Below are 25,035 nucleotides of genomic sequence, written 5' to 3'. Positions count from 1 at the left end.
TCCCATGTGGGTGCAGGGTCCAAGCACTTGGGCCATCCTCCACTGCCCTCCTGGGCCATAGCAGAGAACTGGACTAGAAGAGGAGCAACCAGAACTAGAACTGGCACCCATATGGGATGCTGGCACTGCAGGCGGAGGATTAACCAAGTGAGCCATGGTGCCGGCCCGGGCCAGTCTTTGCATTGTCATACCTCAGCCAACAGCTTCAAGTAAGAACACCCAGTGTCAGAGATGGGCTTTTATTGGGAAACTAGCAATGTTCTAATGAGCATGATTAATCTCAGAAGTGGGCTTTCTTTGATCAAATCAGAGGTATTCAAGGTATGCAAGCATGTCTAGGAAAATACTATCCATGTAGTCCCTTTCCTTACATAAATAGCATATACAAATTCAGCGAGGGCTAAGCCTGAGTGTGTGGGGCTGGTGCTGGGGTCTTGACTGCTGACCAGTTCCACGATGTGGATTTCTGATTGAGGCCAGCTAGGAGTCAGAGGAGCCTACCTCGAGCAGACTTTTCATATGGAAACAAGAGATTTAGGCGCCATGGGTGCTGTTTTGTCTGCTGGCTAATGAATATTTGTCTAATGATAGCTGTATGCGTGGCAGGATTCAGTCTGAACCTTAGCTTCATTGTAATTTGGCAGTGACATCATGGGACAGGCACTTGCCTTGCCCTTCCTCAGAACCTCTTTGAGGGCTACCATGAGCTACCAACAAGAACCTGAAGTTTGCTTGGCCTCGTTGGTTTATTTCAGTACTCATCTCCAGGCTGTAACTCAAACTCCCACCTTGACTGCATTGCACATACACAGAAAGCCCTTAGCAAATACTGGAAGGTTAATGTGTTGGTGACTAAATAAATGAATTATTCACTGAAATGAATAGATGGATGGAATCTAAATGTAGTAGAGTGGTCAGTGTTATGTTACTGAAGGCTTCTTCCCCAACGTTCTTCATAAATCTATGGTCTATTTCCCCCTATTATGAGCCAGTTATTACCCTTTGGATTAAATTTTATTAAATACATGAGGACACAAAAAGCAGAAAACATATATTTCTATATTCTATAAACAACAGCAGCATAGCAGACAGGCTGCTTCATGAGGGTAGGCTGATGATGGGACTAATATTGATAAGCACGCTGGCTGACCGTATCAGGCACACTAACTACCCAGAGTCTGGCACTATCCAGGCGCTTTACATGTAGCCAGGTCACTGAATCCACAAGAAACCACCCTATAAAAGGAGCGCTGTTATTTTCAAGCATTTGCATTTCTTGCCCAAGGTCATGTGGCTCGTAAATTCCAGGGCAGGGATTTGAAGTCACATCTGCATAACCCCAAGTCCATGCTCTGGCCAGCCGGTTGCGTAATCTCTGGCTACACCCTGTTCACCAGAACAGCAAGGCTGGCTGCTGCGGCTGCTGCGGCTGCTGCTTTTTTTTTTTTTTTTTTTTTTTTTTTTTTTATGTGAAAGGCAGGGTTAGATACAGAAAGAGAGGGAGAGACAAAGAGGTCTTCCATCCACTGGTTCACTCCCTACATGGCTGCCATGGCTAGAGCTGGGCTGGTTGGAAGCCAGGAGCCAGGGGCTTCTTTCACATGGGTGCAGGTGCCCAAGTAGTTGGACCATCTTCTGCTGCTTTCCCAGGTGCACTAGTAGGGAGCTGGATCAGAAGTAGGGCAGCCAGGACTTGAACTGGTGCCCATATGGGATCCTGAAGCTGCAGGCGGTGGCTTAACCCCCTATGCCCCAAGGCTAGCTTCTAAGATCAACCGACGTACTCTACCTTTAGGAGTTACTCTATCCCTTCTCAAATTCTCTGAGGTTCTTAAATGCATGCCTGCTTTTCTCCCTTCCTTAGAGAGCTCCAGTTTGTCCTGAAAAGCCGCGTTCCCAGACCGCAGGGACGCCTTCTGCGTGGCCTTTGGGGCCGGCCTCAGAGCCCCCTGCTGCACGGGATTGACCGCTGCCCTCTCAGAGCAGACCCAGCATAGTTGCCACTTTGATGGCTGCTTAGTGTGTTCTCCCCCCGGAGTGCTGAGATCTGATCTGGAAAAACCTACAATACCATGCTTTCTGAAGCGCATGACACAGGAAACAGATGTTCAAATTCAGCTCGGGGTCATGTTCTTTTGTGGTGGGTAATTTCTTGGCTCCCCCTCTCTGCCTGAAGCTTTGCCACCCCAGCTGATGCTTGGAGGGCACTGAGTCCCAACAAAGCACCTGAGACATAGATACCTCCTGAGTGGGCACTGTGACGAGACAAGCTCTGGCTTCAGCAGACAGCCGGCTGCAGGCAGAGGCCCTCGGGAGAGGCCGACCTTGGCCATCAGGTGGTGTCATTGGCAGGGCGCCCTCAGCCTTGTGCCAGGGCTTGTTCAGCATTGGGGTTGGCAGCAGGCTGGCAGAGCCACTGTACAGCCATGATCTGAGAGAGTGCAGCATAGCTCAGATTCCAGGGGCCCATGGGAGGAAATGGAACATTTCCAGAAAATTCCAATGTTTGAGGACCTAGGATGGGAAACTATTTCTACTCGACTGGAAACCACAGAAGACAAACAGCATTTTCTCCCATCTGCCAGTTGACCCAGGAAGATCTCCTGTTTCCCAACAGCTCAACACAGGTAACTCCCCAGCGTACACTAAGTTCAGCCTGCGAACTCCCTTTCAGAACTGCGTGGGAAGGGAACAGTGTCGGGGCCGGGAGCAAGCACGTCTCTTCAGGGTTTTTTTCCTCCATTTTGGAGTTGATTGATTTCCTACGTTGAATTTAAACAAACCTCCAGTAGACTTCTGAGCAGTTTATATGAACTTTCCAGCTACACCCATTAGAAGCCTGTCTCGCAGACCAAGGAGAGCTCCGGCGTTACCCAAAAAGCTTCAACTCTTTTTCGTTTGAGCCATTAAAATTAATTGTATCTTGCCGGCGCCGCGGCTCAGTAGGCTAATCCTCCGCCTTGCGGCGCCGGCACACTGGGTTCTAGTCCCGGTCGGGGCACCGATCCTGTCCCGGTTGCCCCTCTTCCAGGCCAGCTCTCTGCTATGGCCAGGGAGTGCAGTGGAGGATGGCCCAAGTCCTTGGGCCCTGCACCCCATGGGAGACCAGGAAAAGCACCTGGCTCCTGCCATCGGATCAGCGCGGTGCGCCGGCCGCAGCACGCCTACCGCGGCGGCCATTGGAGGGTGAACCAACGGCAAAGGAAGACCTTTCTCTCTGTCTCTCTCTCACTGTCCACTCTGCCTGTCAAAAAATAAAAAAAAATAAAAAATTAATTGTATCTTAATTCAGAAAAGTCGTATAAGATCTAAGAAATTATAAAGAACACCTACAGAGTACTAGGCACAGATCATTCACTCTGTAAAAAACCCAGTTATCCCGGTACTACGGGAGAAGGAATAGAGGACAGCGAAATTAAGGGCTTGGTTCAAATTTTCTTAGCTGGTAAATGAAAGAACACGGAACACAGGTTCGAGCCCTAGCAGCTTGGCTCCAGACTCCCGGCTCCTATACACAACCCTCCATTTCTTATTATGTGTCAGTCATTCGTCTAGTTATTTTCTCAGCATCCTCAAAGTTGTCACATGTGTTGTCATAAATGCACGTCCATAGCAACGAGTCCTCTTTTCTAATACGGACACTTGTGTTCTTTTTTCTTGTTCAGTCCAGCTCGAGATTTATCAGTTTCATTGAACTGACAAATGAACAGGCTTTTTGTTTTAATTGGTTTTTCAGTTTTTGCATATTTTATTTCTTTGATTTTTGCCTTTGTATGATTTCTACCTTTTACATGCTTGAGTTTATTTTAACCTTGTGGCAGGATGCGTAGATGTTGATTTTAGACTTTTATTTGTTTCTTATATAAGCACTTAGAGCTACACATTTTCCCCTAAGCCCTGTTTAATTGAATCTTGCAAATTCTGTTATTTTGAAGTTTCACTATTATTCAGTTGGAAATATTTCCTAACTTCGTTGTAATTTCTTCTTTGACCTATGGATCGCTTAGATGAGTCTTGTTTAATTTCCAAATACCTGGAGATTTTACAGATACATGTTTCTCATTATATTATCATCAGAGTACACATTCCTTTTGAATTTATTGAGGCTTATGTTCTAACCCACCATATGGTCTCTCTTGGTGAAAATTCCATGTATACTTGAAAAGAATCTGCCTTCTGCCACTGTTAGGTGCAGTGTTTTATCTGTGCCAACTGGATCGTGTTGGTAGATAGTGATTCTCAGTCATATCCTTACTGATTCTATTTACTTATTTTATAAATTTTAAGAGAGGAGTGTTAAAAAAACTGAGTATCATTATGTATTTGTTTCTCCTTTCAGTTTTGTTGGCTTTGAAAACCAAAAATCAAGTATTCTGAAGCTCTGTTACGAATTGCACTCACATTTAGAATTGTTATATATTCACTACATGTGTTAACATGTAAGACACACACATGATGAAGTGACCCTTTTAGCATCATGAAATGCTCCTCTGTCACTGGCTATGACCCTCATCCTGAAGTCTACTTTCACATAGCTTCCTTCGGAACAATGTTTGCATGGTATAGTCTATTTAGTCCATTTCATTCTTTGTGCTCAAACTCTGTCTTTATATTTAGAGCATGTTTCTTTCAGACAAACATGTATGGGTTTCATCTTTCTCCGGTCTGACAGTCTCTGCTTGTAATTGGTGCATTTGGTTCATGCCGTTGTTGGTATTGGTGAGTTTACAGCAAACATCTTGCGTTTTGTGTTCTCTTTGTCTCAACTCTTCTTTGTTCACTTTTTCCCCTTGTTCCTGACTTGTTTTGGATTATTTTCAATATTTCGTTTAATTTCTTCTATTGGTTAATACGTATTTGTTTTCCATTTATAGCAGTTGCTCTAGGGTTCATAGCGTGCATTTTATCTTATCTGCCCTTCTATCTTCAAATAAAATTGTACAGTTGCATGTTTGAGGTAGACTTTGTAACAGTCTGCTTCCACTTCCCCCTCTTCCTTGTCATATCTTTTACATATACATATGTTATTGGCCTCCAATCCATTATCAGTCAGTTACCTCTAATGAAAATTTTAATCTCAAGAAAAAAAATTTCATTATACTATCACATATTTTCATTTTCAGTTATCTTTATATTTTTATGTAAAGCTAGTTCCTTATCCTTAAAACCTGAAGAACTACTTCTCCTACTTTTTGTTGTGTAGGCAATAATTACTTTCTGATAATTAGCTATTATTCTAATTATTAACTTTCACAAGGCAATCAGCATGCTCCAATAATTAACTGTGTTTGAAATTTTATTTTTTTATTTATTCATGTATTTATCTTTAATTTATTTGAAAGAGAGAAACTCTTCCATCTGCTGTTCCACAGCCAAAATGCCCGCAATACCCAGGGCTGGGCCAGGCCGAAGCCGGGAGCCCAGCACTCACTCTAGATCTCCCATGTGACCGGCAGAGACCCAACCACTGGAGCCACCACCTGCTGCCTCCAGGGTGCACAGTAGCAGAGCCAGGACTGAAACCCAGGCACTCTGATATGAAATACAGGCATTCGAAGTGACATGTTTAAAAAAGATTTATTTATTTATTTGTGAATTGGTTAATTTATTTAAAAGGCAGAGGATTAGAGAGACAAAGTGAGAGAACGATCTTCCATCTACTGCTCATTCCGCAGCTGGACACAACAGCCAGATGTGGGCCAGGCTAAAGCCTGGAACCAGGACTCCACCCTGAGCTCCTTCATGGGTGGTGGGGTCCTGAGCACTTGGGCCCTCTTTCCACTGCTTTCTCAGGAGCATTAGCAGGAAGCTGGATTAGAAGTGGAGCAGCCAGGACTCTAACCGGCACCCCAAGATGGGATGCTGGCATTATAAGTGGGGCTGAAGCTACCAACTGGCATCTTAACCGCTGTGTCAAACATCCACCCCACTCTTATTTTTAAAGGCTGTGTTTATTACACACAGACTTTCTTTCCTTGTAGCTTCATGTCTGCCAGCTCATGGTAACTCTGATGTGAAGTCAGGGTCATTCTTATCTTTATCCCATCAGTGGAATGTACCTTTCTTTCTCTGGCTGCTGTAAAAAAAAAAAAAAAAAAGATTGTGGGGGCCAGCACTGTGGCACAGTAGGTTAATCCTCTGCCTGCGGTGCCGGCATCCCATATGGGCACCGGGTTCTAGTCCTGGCTCCTCCTCTTCCAATCGAGCTCTCTGCTATGACCTGGGAAAGCAGTGGAAGATGGCCCAAGTGCTTGGGTCCCTGCACCTGTGAGGGAGACCAGGAAGAAGCTCCTGGCTCCTGGCTTTGGCCTGGCCCAGCCCCAGCCATTGTGCCATTTGGGGAGTGAACTAGTGGATAAAAGACTGATCTCTCTCTCTCTCTCTCTCTCTCTCTCTCTTCCTCTCTCTCTTTCTGTAATTCTGATTTTCAAGTAAATAAATAAATCTTTTAAGAAATGCCACTTGGAATGCCAGCATCTCATATAATATTGTCCCACAAGCCACTCGGGCTCTCTTCATATTTTTCCCTGGCTCTTTTTCTTTCTGAATGTAGTTAGGGTACTGTGTTTTTCCTCCACCTTCAAGTTTACTAATCTTTTCTTCTGCAGCTTGTGATCTCCTGCTAAGCCCATCTGTGAACTGTGCACTCACAATGCTCAGGTCGAGAAATCACAATTGGGTTTTCACAGTTAAAATTTCCATTTTTCTCATTATGTTCTTTGAGTTTTTCTTTAAATTCTTAAACATATTTATAGTAGAGTTCTCTTTAAATCCTTGTCTGTGAATTTCATTTCTGGGTCTGCTTCTAATATCTGGTTTTCATCTAAAGATCTTATTTTTGTGTTGCATTCTGGACATTGTGAATCCTGTGTTGTCTGGATTTTTTGTGGATTTCTTTTAAAAAGATGCTGCTCCTTATTCTTGTAGGCAGTTGCTTTAGTTGGGGGAACAGGTTGGTCTCCTCGGGCTTACTTTGAAGGTTTCTTTGATGAAGCTAAGGTACCTCCTATTTGGGGACTGCTTTAGCCTCCCTCCCTAGGTTAGCCCTTTCGGAGCCTCCTAGCTGCCTGCTTGGATGGATCAGCTTATCTCTCAGCCCTCGGAGGGCTGCAGTCATCCCCGGAGCTTTCCCCATGAACACTCACACAGCCCTTTTTCTGCACAAATCCCAGTTCCTCGCACTCCCAAAGTCTCACGTTTCCGGAATTCAGTGAGGCTGCCGTACTCGGTCTCCAACTCCCCTTCCTGTGCTACAGTCCAGAAAGCCAGGGATGCTGGAGGACTCGCTGCGTTTGTCTTCCTTCTTGCAGCAATCAAAGCTCTATATGCCTGCCATCTGATGTCTGAAGGTCAACAGAAATATACTGTGTATGTCTGCATGTAAATGAATATACTTCTATATTCATATCAAATGAATACATGAACATTTTATATATACAGTACATATATGTGTGTGTCTATGTGTGTGTGTATGAGGGTACTTTGAAAAAGGGAATTAGAACATAAGTTTAATTTTGTGTAAAAAACTTTGAAATCCATGCATAATTTTTTCACAATACTCATTTCCATGAAATTTTTGAAGATGACTAGTATGCATGGATTTCAATTTTTTTGCACCACAATAAACTTGTCTTTTACTCTCATGAGCTTTTTGAAGTACTGCTATATATTCAGACAAGCAAATCTAAGACATATGTATATGTATATACAAAACTGGGATCCTGACACACATCTACACATACTGCTTGGTAACCTGCCTTTTCCACTTACTAATGCCTTATGAACATTGTCTATCAGATGTAAACATTCTTTGAGGCCAAGAATTTTTAGTCTTTATTATAGAAAATTTCAACCATACTTCAAGGTATAGAGAATACCATAATGAATGCTCATGTGCACAGCATTTAAAAACTATTAACATTTTCCAGTCCTTGCATCCAACATTTTATTTCAAAGGCAGAGAGAGAGAGAGAGAGAGACAGAGACAGAGTTCTCCCATCCGCTTGTTCACTCCCCAAATATCTACAATGGCCAGGGTGGGACCAGGTCAAAACCAGTGACCTGGAACTCAATTGAGGTCTCCCATATGGGTGGCAGGGACCCAACTACTTGAGCCTTCATCCTCTGCCTCCCAGGGCTCGCATCAGCCAGAAGTTGGATCGGAAACAAAGGAGCCAGGACTTGAACTTCGCGCTCAGATATGGGACACAGGCATTCCAAGCTGCAACCCAAGTGCCATGCCAGATGCCCACCCTGAATGTAATTTTTAGTGGTTGCCTCATATCCTAACACGTGGATTAGCATTCTTCATTTAAACAGTTCTGCGTTTATGAATGTGTGCCTTGTTTTCCATTGTTGTAAACAATGGGGAGAAGAGCCGCAAAGAGGACTTTTCTGCAAGCCGAAGATTATTTCCCTAGGATACATTCCTGGAAATACAATCACTTGATTAAAGAGGAGGAATGTTGTAAATCTTTTGATACATGTTGCCAAAAAGCTCGCTGGAATGTTCATATCAACTTACTTCTTATCTCCTTCCAATAGCTCTTTATGACTGTGCTATTTTACCACACTCTGAGACAACCAAGTACTAGTCTTTTGTTGAGCTATGCGATGTTCTTTTTTAAACATTTAAACATGGTTTTTTTATTCAAAAGGCGAGAGACAGAGACAGACAGAGATGCTCCATCTGCCAGTGCATTCCCCAGATGCCTGCAACCAGCTGAGACTGAGCCAGGCGAAAGCCAGGGACCAGGAACTCAGTCCAAGGTTTCCTACCTGGGCGGCAGGGACCCAAGGGAGCTATCACCTGCTGCATCCCAGAGTCTGCCTCCCAGGAAGCTGCAGTCAGGAAGAGTGGGGACTTAAACCCAGGTACTCTGACATGCAAGTGTCCCAAGTGGCATCTTAAGTGCTGCACCCAATGCCCACCGCAAGTATTATCTTCTACACATACATTTGCCTGTTAGAGAGGCTGAATGACAAATCACTATTCTTCCTCCTCTACCACCCACCCCTTGTCCTCAAATTAGCTGTCAACAGAGTCTGGTTCTCCTATCAGTAAGAATTCCCGGGGGTTGAAAATCAAAGTAAGATGAGAGAACACACTCATTGTTCTATGCACTGCCCGTGTGAAAACATGCATGCTATTTATCCCATACGCGTGGTTCTGGTGCCTGGCATTTGTCCCCACTTGGGAAAAGCAATCATCCTTTATTTTGGCAGCAATGCAAGACGGCTGATGAGCCGCAGCTCCCGGCAAAAGTGGCATCAGCCACCTGCCTGGTACTAGACCACAGCATTGCGTCCTGTCTACTGCTCAGCCTAGATTCTCAGGCACCTTCCTGCTTCTCGGGCGCCAGAAGCTGGCTGCAACACAGCTCATGTTCAAGTGAGAGAAAGAATGTCAGGACAAGGATGGCTATGAGAGAGGACGAGAGAACCAAGATGTGCCGGAAGTCATGTCAATCCCCACTGTCCTCTTCTGACCTTGACAGTCAAGAATAGATCCAGCAGCAGAAACCGGTGACCAAGGAATAGAGGAATAGGAAAGAGGTGGGCATTTGGCGCCACGGTTGAGTTGCCACTTGGGAAACCTGCATCCCATATCAGAGTGCCGGGGTTCAAATCCCAGCTCTGCTTCTGACGCTGACTTCCTACTAATGGGCACCCTAGGAAATAATAGTGATGATTCAAGTATTTGGGCCCCTGCCACTTATGTGGGAAACCTGGATGGAGTTCCTGGCTCCTGGCTTCAGCCTGGCTCAGCTCTGGCTGTTGGGGGCATTTGAGGAGTAAACTAAGAAATGAAAAATCTCTCTCTTTCTCTCTCTGCCTTTCAAATGATCAAAAACAAATGATGGAAAAAGAGACAGCGCTTCAGTAACGTTGTCTGAAGTATGGGGCTGGAGCATCTGGGTTTCAACACACGCACACCTGCGGTCTCATTAGAGTGTCGGCTTCCCGAGGACAGAAGTTTTGTCTTTTTTGTGTGCATGCATTTATCCCAACGGTACCAAAAATGCCTGAAACATGGTAGGCTCTCAAAAATATTAATGAATGGATTCATTAAATGGAAATAGTTAAAATTATAAGCAATAATTATACATTTGACATTAGCATGCGCGCACACACACACACACATCACTGGACTAGGACCTAACCAGAGACTTAAGGAAGGAGTTTTTAGAAAAAACAACTTTTGGGCCAGCGCTGTGGCTCACTTGGTTAATCCTCCGCCTGTGGTGCCGGCATCCCACATGGGCACCAGGTGCTAGTCCCAGTTGCTGCTCTTCCAGTCTAGCTCTCTGTTGTGACCCGGGAAGGCAGTGGAGGATGGCCCAAGCCCTTGGGCCCCTGCACCTGCGTGGGAGACCAGGAAGAAGCTCCTGGTTCCTGGCTTCAGATCAGCGTAGCTCCAGCCATAGTAGTCATTTGGGGGGTGAACCAACAGAAGGAAGACCTCTCTCTCTGTCTCTCTCATTGTTTAACTCTATCTGTCATATAAAAAAAAACTTCAAAAGAAAAAACAACTCTTTCTTTTTTATAGAAAACTTTTATTTAATAAATATAAATTTTGAGAATACAACTTTTGGATTACAGCAGTTCTTCACCCATAACCACCCTCCCACCCACAAGCCATCCCATCTCCTACTCCCTCTCCCATCCCATTCTTCATTAAGATTCATTTTTAATTATCTTTATATAGAAGATCAACTCTATATTAAGTAAAGATTTCAACAGTTTGCACCCATACAGACACACAAAGTATAAAGTACTGTTCGAAACTAGTTTTACTGTTAATTCTCATAGTACAACACATTAAGGACAGAGATCCTATATGGGGAGCAAGTGCACAGTGACTCCTGTTGTTGATTTAACAATTGATACTCTTATTTATGACGTCAGTAATCACCCGAGGCTCTTGTCATGAGCTGCCAAGGCTATGGAAGCTTCTTGAGTTCACAAATGCTGACCTTATTTAGACAAGGCCATAATCAAAGCGGAAGTTCTCTCCTCCCTTTGGGGAAAGTTACCTCCTTCCTTGATGGCCCGTTCTTTCTGTTGGGATCTCACTCACAGAGATCTTTTATTTAAGTCATCTTTTGCCTCGGTGCCTTGGCTTTCCATGCCTGAGATACTCTCATGGGCTTTTTAGTCAGATCTGAATGCATTAAGGTCTCATTCTGAGGCCAGAGTGCTGTTTAGGGCATTTGTCATTCTATGAGTCTACTGTGTATCCATGTTGAATTGTTCTCTCCTTTTTAATTCTATCAATTATTATTAGCAGACACTAGTCTTATTTATGTGATCCCTTTGACACTTAATCTTATCTTTATGATCCATTATGAACAAAAACTGATCACTTTAACTAGTAAGATGGTATTGGTACCTGCCAACTTAATGGGACTTGGTGTCCCATGGCAAGTTTTTAGCTTTACCCGTAGGGGTAAGTCCGAGGGAGCATGTGCTGAACTGTACATCTCCTCCCTCTCTTATTCCCACCTTATTTTAAGCAGGGACCAATTTTCAAAACAACTTTCTTTCTAGAGAAGGTGACACACATCGGTCCCAGCAAAGATGCAGACAGCAGGTGCTCTTGGAATTCAGAGGAGGGAGAAACGCTTCTCAGAGGACAAGGACAGGCCAGAGAGAGGGACTGGATTTGGGGTCAGGTCTTGAAGGATGGTATGTCCTAGGGTTGCCGTAACAAATAACCTTAACCTAAAGCGGCTTCAAACAACCCAAATTTATTCCTCTCATGGTTCTAGAGGCCAAAAGCATCCACTAGGGCCATGCTCCCCCAAAGTCTCCTGGGGAGACTCCTTCCTTGCCTCTCCTGGTTTCTGGGCCTCCTGCCTTCCCTGGCCGGTGGCAGCATGATGCCAGCTTCATCTCCATCTTGGTCTCTCTGTGTCTGTTAAGGACACGATCACTGGGTTTAGGGCTCATCCTAATCCAGCATGTTCTAATTGCAGCCTTTGCTTAATTAATTACATCTGCCAAGACCTTATTTCCAAAGATGGTTGTAGCCTGAGGCTCTGTGCCAAGAGACCTGACAGATTTCTGGACGTCACTATTCAACCAGACACAAATGAGTAGGACAACAACGAGGACAAAACCCAAAAGCAAAAACTCCAAGGTTTATTTGATACCAGGACTCCCCGAAACGGTTGTGCAGCCAAAGCCTCAAAGCTTCCTGACGCCATGCAGAACACTAAAGAAAACAGAAAACTTCAAGTTGTAGGGTAGCCAACAGACACAGGGCCTTTCTGAACGGAATTTCCACAAACGGAAAACAAAACACATGTGGAATGCATAAAATGAGAAATTCTGTCTCAAAATTACAGCCGAGCCCATTTCGGCGGGCTAATTACTCTGTATAAAGATGGAATAATGAAAAGATTGAAGTCCAGAGTCAGATGTCTTAGATCCCTGGTTCCTCACCTGCTCTGAGGTTCGGGGCATAGCTTTGCCCTTACCCATGCATCCGTTTCCTCATCAGTAGTAACTGCTGTCTCCTAGAGTTGGTGTAAAGACTCAAGGTGGGGGCTGGCGCTGTGGTGTAGTGGGTACGGCTGCCGCCTGCAGTGCCAGCATCCCATAAGCGTGCCAGTTTGAGTCCTGGCTGCTCCATTTCTGATCCAGCTCTCTGCTATGTCCTGGGAAAGCCAGAAAAAGATGGCCCAAGTGTTTGGGCTCCTGCACCTGAGTGGGAGACTTGGAAGAAGCTCCTGTCCCTGGCTTCAGATTGGTGCAGCTCCCGCTGTTGCAGCCATATGGGGAGTGAATCAGCAGCTGGAAGACCTTTTTCTCTCTCTCTGCCTCTGTACCTCTGTAACTCTGACTTTCAAATAAATAAATAAATCTTTTTAAAAAAAAACCATTCAAGGTGACAGTGCAGATAGAGGGCTGAGTCTATGACCTGGCATGCAGAAAAGGCTCAGGGAGGGTCATAATTTTAGGAGCTGGTAGTAGAGAATGAATTGGATGAGGGCAATGGAGAAAGTGATGAGGCCAGAGACTAACCAGAGACTGTTCACAACCTTTTAAAATATTTATTTATTTATTTATTTGAGAGGCAGAGTTACAGAGACAGAAAAAGAGGTCTGGTTCACGCCCAAATGGTTGCAATATCTGGAACTGGGCTGATCTGAAGCCAGGAGCTTGGAGCTTCCTCCAGATCTCTCACATTGGTGCAGGGGCCCAAGCACGTGGACCATCTTCCACTGCTTTCCCAGGCCATAGCAGAGAGCTGGATCAGAAGTGGAGCAGCTGGGACTTGAACCAGTGTCCATATGAGATGCCAGTGCCACAGGCAGAGGCTTAACCTATTACACCACAACACCAGCCCCGAGACTGTGCACAATGAAGAAAGAGTAATTGTGTGTTTCTCAAGGATAGGTCCAGATCCCTGCTTAACCAGAGAGGAGCTTCTCCAAGCATGGTGTGGGCTCATCTGGGTCTCCCTGTGCCTCTGAGGCAGTCAATGTGCCTTTTTCACTCATTCTGACATGAGGCTGTGTGGGGTTTCCAAGAGGCCCCATGGTGTGGGAAGGGGCACCCGAGGGAACACAGAAGCAGGGAGGAGAATCTGGCTGCCTGCTACTAGGCCAGACATCAGAGACATGAGCACAAATGGGAAATAATGACAGTCCTATTGCGAAATTTAAAAATTTATGTTAACATTTACATGTATTGTTATTTTTAAATGAATGAATACAAACAAATGTTAAAGATGCCTATCCCACATAACAGAAGCTCTTGGGAATTTTCAGCCATTTTTAATAGGATACAAGGGTCCTGAAACAAAAAAGCTGGAGGATTTCTGGCCTAGGGAAGCACACGACATGCCATGGACCAAGCACCTCGGCAACATTCCAGGTCGCGGCTGGCTAGAAGTGGCTTTCGGTCTCCATTCAGAGGTTGCGACCTCATCAGAACTAGTTTAGAAAGTTTATGAGGGGGGCTGGTGCTGTGGCATAGTGGGTAAAAGCTGCCACCTGCAGTGGCAGCATCCCATATGGGTGCCAGTTCAAGTCCCGGCTGTTCCACTTCCAATCCAGTTCTCTGTGATGGAAAACAGTAGAAGATGGCCCAAGTGCTTGGGCTTCTGCACCTGTGTGGGAGACCCAGAAGAAGCTCCTGGCTCCTGGCTTCGGATCAGCCCATTGTGGCTATTTGGGGAGTGAATCAGCAGATGGAAGATTCTCTGTCTCTCTCTGCCTTTGCCTCTCTGTGATTTCACCCTTCAAATAAATAATCTTTTCTGAAAGAAAGAAAGGAAAGGCAGAAAAAGAAAGAAAGAAAGAAAGAAAGAAAGAAAGAAAGAAAGAAAGAAAGAAAGAAAATTTAGAAGGAACACAACGTGGGATCAAAGCATCGCTAATATTATTTCCCTTCCCTTTGTGCTGTGGTTTGAGTGTTCCCCAAAACATATATGTTGAGCTCGTAACCCTCAAGGTGCTGATATTAGCAGGCAAGGCTGATGGGGATGCGACAGGCCAAGGGAACTCCCTTGCCACTTCCATCTGCAGAGGTCACTGCTGGAAGGCGGAAAGTGGACCCTCACCGGTCTCTGAACCTGCTGGCACCTTGGTCTTGTATCCCAGCCTGCAGAACTGTGGGACATGAACCTCTGTTGTCCATGCAGCTCCTGGATTTCGGTAGGTGGAGGCAGCAGCCCTGACAGGCTGGGACACTGCACTCTCGGCGGTCATTGGCAGGTGGAGCGCCACTGACTGCAGAGCTCAAAGATCTGCTCGAGATGGCTCAGATAAAGATGGGCAACAAGACTGCAGCTGGAGCCTGCACTGTGGGGCAGGGGGTCAAGCTTCCCCGGGATGCTGGCGTCCCACAATGGAGAGCCTGTTTGAGTCCTGACTGCTCTGCTTTCTATCTAGCTCCCTGCTAATGTGCCTGGGAAGTCAGGGAGGATGGACTGAGTATCTGGCCCCTGCTCCCCAATATGGGAGACCAAGATGGAGTGCCTTGGCTCCTGGCTTCAGCCTGGCCCAGCCCTGCCTGTTGTGGCCACTGAGAGAATGAACCAGCAGATTGATCTGTCTACTTTTCAATTTTTTTTTTTTTTTTTTTGGACAGGCAGAGCTAGACAGTGAGAGTGAGAGAGAGAGAGAGAGAGAGAGAGAGAGAGAGAAAGGTCTTCCTTTTTCTGTTGGTTCACCCCCCAAGTGGCCACCATGGCTGGCGCATTGCGGCCAGCGTGCTGCGCCAATCTGAAACCAGAAGCCAGGTGCTTCCTCCTGGTCTCCCACGCGGGTGCAGGGCCCAAGGACCTGGGCCATCCTCCGCTGCACTCCTGGGCCACAGCAGAGAGCTGGACTGGAAGAGGAGCAACCGGGACAGAATCCGGTGCCCCAACAGGGACTAGAACCCAGGGTGCTGGTGCCGCAGGCGGAGGATTAACCAAGTGAGCCACGGTGCCGGCCCAAATATTTTTTTTTTTAAAAAGGAAGATTACCACTTAAAACTCAGACTGTAGTGTGTGTTTGTGCTGTAAGATTTTATCTCCTGTCCCCCTATTTCACATCCTCTCCTGCTTCATCCTTGTTGGAAACCACCCGAGCCTTTACTCAGAACTTAGATCAGGAGCAGGTGTGGTGGCTCCGCAGATTCGGCTGTTGCTTGGAATGCCCACATTGCATGTTCTGGTGCCTGGTTCGGGTTTCTGCTACTCTGTGCTTCATTGCAGCACTCCTGCTAATGCACCTGGGAGGCAGCAGACGGTGGCTCAAGTGCTTTTTGCTATTGTTCTTGGGATTCCAGAATTGCTGACATTTCTTTCCATGGCGTAAATGGCCACATTCCATTACCATGTGACCCCATCCTAACCGGCCACAGCAGACTGAACAAGTCCAAGGGTAACCAGCCCACAACTGAGCTATGATGCGTGATCTCTGCCAGTCTGATGGGGGCTTCCCTGTCCTTTTTAAAATTTATTTACTTTTGAAATACAGAGAGACACAGACAGAGATCGTCCATCCGCTGGTTCTCTCCCCCTAACGGCTGCAATAGCTGGGACTGGGGCAGGCCGGAGCCGGGAACTCCATGTGCATCTCCTGCGTGGGCGGCCAGGGCCCAGCTACAAAGACCATTTATCTGTTGCCTCTCAGGATATACATTAGCAGAAAGCGGGATCAGGAGCGAAGCCAGGCCTCGAGCGCAGGCATTTCGACATGGGATACAGGCGTTCTGAGTGGTGTCTTAACCGCTGCACCGAAGGCCCATCCCTGTCCTGTGTTTAAAAATCACCCCACTAGGTAGGCTGCAGAGCAGCGTGCTCAGACTTCTCTGACAACACACACACACCCGGGGCTGATTACAGAGGAGCTCCTGAGGCCTCTGTCTGCGAGCTGGATCCAGGTGTTTGGTGGGGCGGTAGGCAGTCGGCTTAACGAGGCCCCAGGTGCAGCTCCTCCCCTGGGAGCTTTGGGAGACAAGGGCCTCTTTTATGAAGGAGCTGGGGGATCCCGGGCCTGGAAAGGGCCGTTCCGTGACGCTGCGGGTTGGTTGAGCAAGCACACCAGTTCCCTGCACTGACTGAGGAGACCCAGCCGGGGCCCAGGAGCCATGTGCGCCTCTCCCAGACACTTGCTAATAGGCTACGTTCTGAGAGCAATGGGGTGAGAAGCTTTCATGAGATTATTGGAGTCTGAGCATCCAGCTCAAGTGGGAGAGAGAAGACGGTTTTGGAGCAGATGCTGCTACCCCAGGCCCAGGGAAGGCCAATCACGAGGAGGGCCTTTGGGGAGCCTGCCGGCAGTTCTGGGGTCAGGGCAAGGCAGGTGGGGTGCGGATGGGGAACCCCACTTCCTTCCCTGATTCATGGCAGCTCCTCATCAGTTTTCCAGACCTGCCGGTGCTGTGGTGCTGGCAAGCCAAACCTGTGATGTTGGCATTCCACGTGGACGCCAATTTGAGTCCTGGCTGCTCCACTTCCAATCCAGCTCTCTGCTATGGCCTGGGAAAGCAGTGGAAGATGGCCCAGGTGCTTGGGCCCCTGTACCCATGTGGGAGACCTGGATGAAGCTCCTGGCTCCTGTCTTTGGTCTGGCCCAGCCCTGGCCATTGCAGCCATCTAGGGAGCAAACCAGGAGATGGAAGACCTCTCTCCCCGTCTCTTTGTCTCTGTCTGTCTGTCTGTCTGTCTCTCTCTCTCTCTGTAGCTCTGCCTTTCAAATAAATAAATAAACCTTAAAAAAAAAAAAAAAAAAAAAGACTGGGCCAGACTACGGAACCAAATCAGCCTTACCGGAGCACAGAGTGTGTGTCCCAACAGCTGGAACCCGCAGCTCTCAGCTACGTGACCTTGCAAACGCCTTCGTAAGCTGCAGCTTGGGCTCCGCCATGTCCCGGGAATGTCCTCATAATTGTCACATCAGCTGGAAATCAGGGTGCCAGCTCTCAGCAAGGCGCTTATCTCGACTATCAGAAGATCATGCCATGTATTTTCCAAGAAGGTCCAATTACACTTCGCTTGTTCTCCTTCCTGGACAGAACTCCATCGATGTGTGCACGCTTCATTCACAGCCACAGGTATTTGCTTCTCCTGTGAGGAAAGTGTTCTTTGGCACCTGTCAGAATTCACAATGAACCTCTAACTCCTGGTTTCTCTTATTCCTGGTCACTGGTTTTTGAGTCTGGACTCACAGGCTCCATAAGACAAGCTTTAGTTTTCCCCCTAACAGTCTGTCACCATCTATCAAATTACATATTGGGAGTGGTGGATGCTTGGTTAAAGTCCTGCTTCAGACATGTGCGTCTCATATCCAAGTGCCCGGGTTCAAGTGCTGGCCTCATCCCAATTCCAGCTTCCTTTTTTAAAAATAAATAAATAAATAACAGGAGGCGCCAGGTTCTAGTCCCAGTTGCTCCTCTTCCAGTATAGCTCTCTGCTGTGGCCTGGGAGGGCAGTGGAGGATGGCCCAAGTGTTTGGGCTCCTGCACCTGCATGGGAGACCAGGAGAGGCACCTGGCTCCTGGCTTCGGATTGGCGCAGCACTGGCCGTGGTGGCCATTTGGGGAGTGAACAAACAGAAGGAAGACCTTTCTCTCTGTCTCTCTCTCTCTCACTGTCTATAACTCTACCTGTCAAATAAAAAAATAATAAAAGGTAATCTATTTATTTATTTAAAGGCAGAGTTACAGAGAAAGAGAGATCTTTCATCCACCAATTTACTCTACAAACAGCCACAACAGCAGGGTTGGGCCAGGCCAAAGCCAGGAGCCCAGAACTGCCTCTAGGTCTTCTATGTGGGTGGCAGGGTACTTGAGCCATCAAAAGCTGCTTTCCTAGACATATTAGCAGAGAGCCAGATCAGAAGTGGAGCAGCTGGGATGGAAACTGGCTTGACCCATTGCACCACAAGGCCTTTATAGTAAGTCAGGCTTTCTGTGATTTGTAGCCAGAAGCATTCCTGAGAGAATTCCCTAAAAATGGAAATACCAGATTTTCATACCTATACACACACACTCTCTGTCTCTCAAACTGCTCTCAAGGAAGATCTACCAAATGGACTCTATAATACCTGGGACACCTGTTTCCCCTGGCGTATCCAGTATCTTTTTCTCATTTGGAAGTTTATTTTGATGATTGTAACAGGCATAGCACCTTTCTTCAACAACGAATCTCACGGGGTCATAGAATGTTAGAGTTGGAAGAAACCTGGGAGATGACCTCACCTAAGCTCCCTCACAGTTCACGTGATTTAAAGAACTGTGTTTACAAGTAACAGAAGTCACGACATGGCAAGGGTGATGTAACAGCAGGAGGCGGAAGCCACTGAACCCAGGTGAGAGGAGATAAAAGGGACTTCAGCAATCACAAAACACATAGTCTGTGTATTTATTAATAGACTGTGTTTATGTGTTCACTAAACATTATTCTACAGTGTTTTTTAGTGTCAGGATCCGCAAATGCTCTTTAAATTTTTTTTTTTTTAATTTATGTATTTGAAAGGCAAGAGGGGCCCACTGTTGTGGTGCAGCGGTTAAAGCTGCCACCTGCAAAACCAGCTTCCTATATGGGCACCAGTTTGAGTCCTGGCTGCTCTACTTCTGATCCAGCTCCCTACTGATGCACCTGGGAAAGCACTGGAGAATGGCCCAAGTGCTTGGGCCCGTGCACCCACATGGGAGACCCCAAAGAAGCTCCTGGCTCCTGGCTCCCGGCTCCTGGCTTCAGCCTGGCCCAGCCCCAGCCATTATGGCCATTTTGGGAATGCACCAGCAGGTGGAATATCTCTCTCTGTGTCTCTCCCTCTCTCTGTAACTCTGCCTTTTGAATAACTAAATAAATCTTTAAAAAAGAAAGAAAGAAAGAGAGAGAGAGAGAGAGAGAAAGGAAGGAAGGAAGGAAGGAAGGAAGGAAGGAAGGAAGGAAGGAAGGAGGCAAAAGATGGAGCGACAAAGGAAGAGATCTCCCTCAGCTGATTTACTCCTCAAATGCCTGCAGCAGCCTGAGCTGGGCCAGGCTGAAGGCAGGAGCCAGGAGCTCAATGCAAGTCTCCCAAGTGGCAGGAGGGATCCAAGTACTTGAGCCATTACCTGTTGCCTCCCGGGGTGCAAATTAGCAGAAATCTGGACTCAGGAGCAGAGGTGGGATCAAAGCCAGGCACTCCTCTCTAGGATTCCCTTGTCCCAAGTGGCTTACTAACAGCTAGAACAAACACTCACCACTGAACTCTCGTTATTGTTACAGGCGATACAATAGTAAACCTTTACAGAAATTAACCTTGATGAACTTTTACTGCATTGTTACTGTGGTGTGGCTGGAGGAAGGACTTCCTCCGTTATCAGCCTCAGTCAGTTTTATTGTAGGCTCCAGCACTTGCCAAAAGTGCAACCCTAGGCAAACGATTGGTCCTTTCTCTGCCTTGGTTTTCTCATCTGGAAAATGGGAGTGATATAATAGTTGCTGCCTTCAAAAGTAGTTGTGAGAATTCACTGGATTAATATGTGTAAATGCTTACAGCATATTAACTGCTATTACAAGGAATCTTCAGAAAGGTAATGGAAAAATGGAATGAAAGCTATGTTTATTTTGGTACAAATATTTTTTGAAATCCATGCATAGTTTTTCTTTTTATACAACAATAACAAACTTCTTGAAAACCCCTTAGATACATGGATTTCAAAACTTTTTCGAATCAAAGTAAGCATCTTTTCACTCCGTTTTCCACGAACTTTTTTTTTTAAGGTTTTTTTTTTTTTTTTTTTTTTTTAATTTGACAGGTAGAGTTACAGACAGAGAGAGAAACAGAAAGAAAGGTCTTCCTTCCGTTGGTTCGTTCCCCAAATGGCCGCTATGGCTGGTGCGCTGTGCCAATCCAAAGCCAGGAGCCAGGTGCTTCCTCCTGGTCTCTCATGTAGGTGCAGGGGCCCAAGCACCTGGGCCATCCTCCACTGCCTTCCCGGGCCACAGCAGAGAGCTAGACTAGAACCCGGCACCCATATGCAATGCTGGCGCTGCAGGCAGAGGATTAACCAAGCGAGCCACGGTGCGGGCCCCCACGAACTTTTAAAATACTTTGTATTCTTCTTATTAAAATGTGGTATGCTGGACGGTTTACATTGGTTGCATCATGGACACCGATGTGGATGAGAAATTACCCTGGCACTTGGCCCCAGTGTCTGCTGCAAGAGTTAATGAACTTCATCTCCATCTCCCACCCAGTCTGACGGGGGCCCCAGTGCATGCCTTTCCACTGTGGGCAAAGGCTAGACCTCAGATCTTTGTACTGTGGGGACCTTTGAACCTGACATTGCAACAAAAGAGGCCAGTTGTTCAGGAGACTTTACTCGCGTTGCCATGGAAAGTGATCTTTTCCCAGCCTGCTGTCCACGCCCTTCAGTGCGGAGCCATAACGCCTTCATAGATTTTAAAAGACACCAGCGACCCCCTCAGAAGCATCTAAACCACTAAAGCCAGTGCTGGAAACTTCCGGGCAATTCCTTTTGTAGACTGTGTGGATCCTTTCTTTGGAATTTTGTGAGAACAAGTGTAACGATGTCTATACTGAAACAGGGGACATTTGGGAACCCAAGGGTCTGTGCCCAGCTGGGCGTGTGTGAAGGCAGCACAAACACATTCCAGCTCTTCGAGGGCCCAGAAAATCTACCACATCCTTTGTATTCCTAAAAGAATCTACTCCAAGGCCTACTCAGCAAACTGAAAGAAACTTAATGGAGAAGTTGTGGGCCTAAGCAATGAGACGGGTGAATTAAGGCCACCATTGGGTCACCTTAGCTCTAAGGGTAACTGCATTGATTAGCGAGGCTGTTTGTGAAATGATTTGTACTTTAAGTTGAAAGGAAGCCATCACTGTGACCCTTGGAAACCTAGCTTTGTGACAGAGATTTCTGGAAAATGTTGATGATTTGCTCTGTCAACGTGGTTCGGTCTGGACTGCAGCCTGTGACAAAGCAATCAGGATTTTTCTGAAATCCAGATATCTCCCTTGCTTATTATGCTTACTAAGCTGGGGCTAGTGATGCTTTTTTTCTAAATAAAATATTATTTTTATCTTACAGTTTGGGGTCAGGTTACCCATCTTCCCCACTGTCTCTAAAAGTAATACACATGACAAAAAACAAGTTGTAGCAAAGGTTCTGTGTTAATGTGCTCCCTGCCTTTTGGGAGACCAGATGACATGACGCAAACAGGAATCAGGAATCATCCCGTGCCTATAAACCATCTCCTGTGAAATTGGAGACAAATCACTTTTGTTGCTCTTTGCTCCAAATTCTCAATTCGTACTGTACTGCAAATGTAGACAAAGGAGCTCTCCTGATTCTTGGTAGTGTGGACCCCAGGGGTAGAGAGAAGATTCTTGGCAATCAATGCAATCTAAAGTGAGAAACTGTGGGGGCAATGAAAAAGAATGAGCTGGACTGACACATCGAGAAAGGTTGAAGAGCTAGACCTGACGTCAGACAGAATGCACAGGAGCTTGCCGCCTCCCTGACCGGGCAGAACATTCACTCATGCTGGTGTAACTTTTTGCAGTGTGTGTGTAATTTGATCTTTGCAGTTCTCTGAGGAATGAATTCTTGTCTCCATCTTTGTTTTCAAACAGGGAAATAGAAAAGCTCAGAGAACCTAAGAGATGTGTTCAAAAATACATAGCAAGAGAAGAGTGGAAAGGCAGTGACATTAGTAAGAATGGTGGGGTCAAGCCCTCTGCAAGCTTGCTCCTCCGTGAAAGCAATGAGAAAACTGGCAAAAATGGCCCCAGACATCCTTCCTGGAACTCTAGAAGGTAACCAAAGAGGAGTATTTATTTACAGAAAAATGACCGAGTAGCAGCAAGCACAGTGAAGTCGGTAGCATTTCCAGTTGCCCGATTCCTACCCCTACTCAGCTCAGCTGTGGCCTGGAAGACAACAGCCCCACAATCATGGTGCAAGCCAGCAGCCTCGCAGCCACTGGAGGAGGAAAGTGGGTTCGGGACTCCCCAAACACCCTTCTCAGAGAACTGTCAGCATTTGCTGTGTCCGGCAGTGCCCTGGAAAACTCTGTTTGACAGCCCTGTCTTTATTAGCCTGGATTCAAAACAGCCTTCTCCCCAGGGACATTTGTCAGAAGCAATCTGTAGCAATTGTTTAACATCACTACTGCCTGAAGCAGCCATAACAGTTGGACAAGCAAGAAGCTGACCAAAAACTTAAGAGGAAAAGCTTGGGAAATGAGATATTCTCATAGAGGGCTTTGCAAGGCTCCAATGTATTTCTAGAAATATGGAAGGGTGCAAATGGCAGGGCTGTGCCTAAATTCAGGAATGACTTAACTTAAGTGGAAAGGCATCCTATGTTTGTGGATTGGAAGATTTAATATTGCTAAGATGGCAACACGCCCTGAGCTGATCAAAACATTCACTGTAATCCCTGTCAAAATCGCACATTTTTAATTCAGGAATTGATCTGAAAGGGTAATGGGAATGCAAAGGACCCAGACGAACCAAAACATTCTGGAATAAAACCAAAATTAAATTCACACTTTCAAATCTCAGAAGTGACTACGTAACTACAGTAATCAATTCAGTGTATAGATATATAGATTGGTGGAATGAAACTGAGAGTACAGGAATAAATTATGTTTATGTTCAGTTGATTTCAACAAGAGTATTGAGACCATTCAATAGGGAAAGACAGTCTTTGTGATAAATGGTGGCGGGACAGCCAGATGTTCACACACAGAGCAGGGTGGGGCAGAAGTTGGAGCCCTACCTCACACCATACACAAAATCAAAGATCTACATGTAAGGTCTAACATTATTACACTCTTAGATGAAAACACAGGAGTAAATCTGTGTGAGCAATGCAGCAAATGAGTAAGTATAATACCCAAAGCACAATGACAAAAGAAAAAACAGTTAATCACTCATCAGTGAAATTTAAAACTCTTGTATTTCAAATAACACTATCAAGAACATGATTCAGCAGGGTTGGCATTATCACAAGGAAGTTAAACTGCAGCAAGCCACTCTCACATCCCATCCCTGACTGCTGGCTCACACCCTGACTGCTCTGGTTTGGATCCAGCTCCCTGAGAGTGTGCCTGGGAAAGCAGTGGATGATGGCTGAAGTACTTAAGCCCCTGACACCCATGTGGGAGACCTGCATGAAATTCCAGACCTGGCTCTTGCAGCTATTTGGAGAGTGAACCAGTGAACAGAATATCTCTCTCTCTCTCTCTCTCTCTCTCTCTCTCTCTCTCTCTCCTTATGGGAAACTACCCAAGACTTGAACAAACAAACCCACCTTAAAGCCGGGGTCATAATACTTCCCTTTTCCTTCTCGCCCTGTCCTCCTCCCCGCAACTGTAAAACGCACCTGCTCTGAGACCTCTTCGATTTGATCAGTGCATTCCCTGTTTCACTTCCCTCTCCAGCCCTACTTAAGGAGCTCATCCCTCAGCAGGGGTGTGTCATTTTTTCTAAAGTCTGTCTGCCCCTCTCTGGGTTATAATAAAGTTTGTTTTGGGGCCGGCGCTATGGTGCAGCGGGTTAAAGCCCTGGCCTGAAGCATTGGCATCCCACATGGGTGCTGGTTCTAGTCCCGGCTGCTCCTCTTCCAATCCAGCTCTCTGCTATGGCTGGGAAGGCAGTGGAAGATAGCCCAAGTCCTTGGGCCCCTGCACACACATGGGAAGCCAGGAAGAAGCTCCTGGCTCCTGGCTTCGGATTGGCTCAGCTCTGGACATTGCGGCCATCTGGGGAGTGAATCAGTGGATGGAAGACCTCTCTCTCTGTCTCTACTTCTCTCTGTAACTCTTTGAAATAAATAAAAATAACTCTTAATAATAATAATAATAAAGCTTGCCTGGTGTGTCAAGATTGGTTTTCTTTCTTTACACCTCGTTATAAAGTGCCACTTCCTAATCCCCCCCCACCTGTTGCTCTGTCTTTCAAGTTAATGAATGACTTTTTAATCTTTTTTTTTTTTTCCAAAAGATATGGAGAGATGGATCACTGTTGTGGCACAGGAAGATAATCTGCCACCTGTTATGCCTGCATCCCATATCAGGAACACCAGTCTGAGTGCCTGCTGTTCTGCTTCTGATCCAGCTCCCTGCTAATGTACCAGGGAAAGCAGCAGATGGTGGCCCAAGTACTTGGGCCCTACCAGCCACATGGGAGACCTGACTGGAGCTGCTGGCTCCAAGCCTCAGCTTGGCCCAGTCCCAGCCATCGTGGCCATTTGGAGGGTGAACCAGCATATAGATCTCTCTCTCTCTCTCTCTCTCTCTCTGTGTGTGTGTGTGTGCGTGTGTGTGTGTCTCAGTATTCATTTACTCACTTGAAAGGCAGAGGTACAGAGAGAGAGAGAACAAGAGAGAGAGAGAGAGAGGGTTCTTCCATCACACTGGTTCACACCCCAAATGGCCACAGTGGTCAGGGCTGGGCTAAACTGTAGACAGGAGTCTGGAACTCCATCTATGTCTCCCACGTGGGTGCAGGGGCTCAAGAACTTGGGATATCTTCCTCTGCTTTCCCAGATGCATTAGCAGGGAGC

Source organism: Lepus europaeus, chromosome 8 (genome assembly GCF_033115175.1).
Source record: "Lepus europaeus isolate LE1 chromosome 8, mLepTim1.pri, whole genome shotgun sequence".
Taxonomy (NCBI): domain Eukaryota; kingdom Metazoa; phylum Chordata; class Mammalia; order Lagomorpha; family Leporidae; genus Lepus; species Lepus europaeus.
The sequence above is the reverse complement of the archived record's forward strand: the minus strand, read 5'-3'. Positions refer to the sequence as shown.